The sequence below is a fragment of the Staurois parvus genome, unplaced genomic scaffold (genome assembly GCF_062004578.1).
Source record: "Staurois parvus isolate SC_StPar_1 unplaced genomic scaffold, SC_StPar_1.0 ptg000860l, whole genome shotgun sequence".
In the NCBI taxonomy this organism is placed as follows: domain Eukaryota; kingdom Metazoa; phylum Chordata; class Amphibia; order Anura; family Ranidae; genus Staurois; species Staurois parvus.
Window position 1 is genome coordinate 2020001 of NW_028318656.1, and position 2500 is coordinate 2022500.

Here is a 2500-nt window from a genome sequence, read left to right on the forward strand (position 1 = left end):
GTCACGTGTTCTGTCCCCCTTTGTAATGTACAGCGCTGAGCGAACTATTGGCGCTTTATAAATACTGTATAATAATAATAGTGTGTGTGTGTGTGTGTGTGTGTATATTATAATTATTTTTTTTAAATTTGTTTTTACATTCTATCACCAGTGCAGTACAGCGGCATCATATAACTGGCATGGTGGTGATTAAGGAATAATTTTTAACAATTTTTTTTTTTTTTTTTTCTCCTGTGACCAAAGCAATACAGTGTTATGGTATTGAATAAGCGCTGTCTTTGGCGTGAAATGCATTTACCTGCCAGTCCCCCACTGTATTTCCACTGTCTGTATTGGTTTTATCAAGGTTCAGAAAAGTGGATTGTTAGGAGTGCAGCCAATCGGACCTACTTTGTTCTCATCTATGCAGCACACGAGCTGGGCTGGCACCTACAGGAGGAGTTGTGCTTGGAGACTCTAACTTGACCAGCAGTAAACATGGTGACGTTGTACTTCTCTGGGCAAGTTATCAGAATTTTTTTTTTTTTTTTTACATACGCATTATGATTGCTTACAGAAATGAATTTTCATTGGTATAAGCAAGCATTTTTACTGAATGAAACTGATTCATTCAGCAGTTTGTGTTGTGATCAGCTGTGATGGGTCCAGTCTACATGTGACCGCTGTGACCAATCACAGCTATCATCACAGTTGTAAGCAATGAAGGGCATTACCGGAAGCCATTCCTTGTTTACAGTGATTGGTCACAGTGATCACATGACGCTGGCAGTGAGCTGGTGTACTTGTCTGTCATTGGCTGTGTCCAGCAATAACCTCACTGACAGTGCCAGAGCATGGCCTGTCGGAGCTGCACGTCATATGATGTCCTCCCAGGGTAATAGGGATCCTACTCAGCCGTCATCTTACAATAGGCCAGGCGGGAAGGAGTTGTGCTAACTCTATGCAATTTGGTTGTACAATCTCCTTTAGATCTATCAATGTGGTACAAGGACCTTTGCAATTGTATAGAAATGGATTGCACTGTATAGGTTCATCCTCATATTACATAGTTTTGGTAAATGAGGTTGTACAGAGATTTTGTAATCAGATTGTAGTGTGTATGGCCACCTTTTTAGAGGGAAGTTCCATACACATCAAGACTCTCGTCTCTTCAGTCTCTCTGGTGGAACTACTAGTCCCAGCATGTTTACACAGCATTGCAGACGATAGTCTGCAGGTCTGTGTTCTTATTAATATTCATCATCATAAACTGGCATGTGAATGCGATGCCAGGACACGATGGGAAGTGCCGTTTATTACCCACGGGCGTCTTACTCAAATCTTCTAGGATGTGATTCATACCTACCATTTCAGAATGTGCTTTGTAATATCTCGTATCCGCCGGATCTAGCATGCTGCATAACGTGCTTCTACAACATCACGGGTGTGGACATATTTTTTAAACGCTGCTTGTCCAAGGGACTAAATCGGGGTCCCAATCGTATTGTCCCTCATGGACACCTACTTGTCCAGAAAAAAAAAAAAAAAAAAACCTTTTTAACAAAACGTTTTTAAATCTGAGGTGCTTTTAGGAATGTTTGGGGCTTTAACCCCTAGCATACAGGACACTTACACCCCCTTCCTTCCTAGGCCAATTTTCAGCTTTCAGCTCTGTCACGTTTTGAATGACAATTGCGCGGTCATGCAACATTGTTCCCATATGACATTTTTATCTTTTTTTTTTTCCACACAAATAGAGCTTTTTTTGGTGGTATGTACTCACCGCTGGGGGGTTTTTATTCATTTATTTTTTTTGTACCATAAACAAAAAAACAGCAAAAATTTTGAAGAAGAGAAAAATTCTTTATATTTTAAAATTTTTTGCAAACAGTTAATTTTTCCCCTTCACTGATGTGCATTGGTGGGGCTGCACTGATGGGCGGCACTAATGTGCAACAATGATGGGCACTGCGGGGCGGCACTGATGTGCGACAATGATGGGCACTGCGGGGCGGCACTGATGTGCGACAATGATGGGCACTGCGGGGCGGCACTGATGTGCGACAATGATGGGCACTGCGGGGCGGCACTGATGTGCGACAATGATGGGCACTGCGGGGCGGCACTGATGTGCGACAATGATGGGCACTGCGGGGCGGCACTGATGTGCGACAATGATGGGCACTGCGGGGCGGCACTGATGTGCGACAATGATGGGCACTGCGGGGCGGCACTGATGTGCGACAATGATGGGCACTGCGGGGCGGCACTGATGTGCGACAATGATGGGCACTGCGGGGCGGCACTGATGTGCGACAATGATGGGCACTGCGGGGCGGCACTGATGTGCGACAATGATGGGCACTGCGGGGCGGCACTGATGTGCGACAATGATGGGCACTGCTGGGGGGGGGCACTGATGTGCGACAATGATGGGCACTGCTGGGGGGGGGCACTGATGTGCGACAATGATGGGCACTGCTGGGGGGGGGCACTGATAGGCAACAATGATGGGCACTGC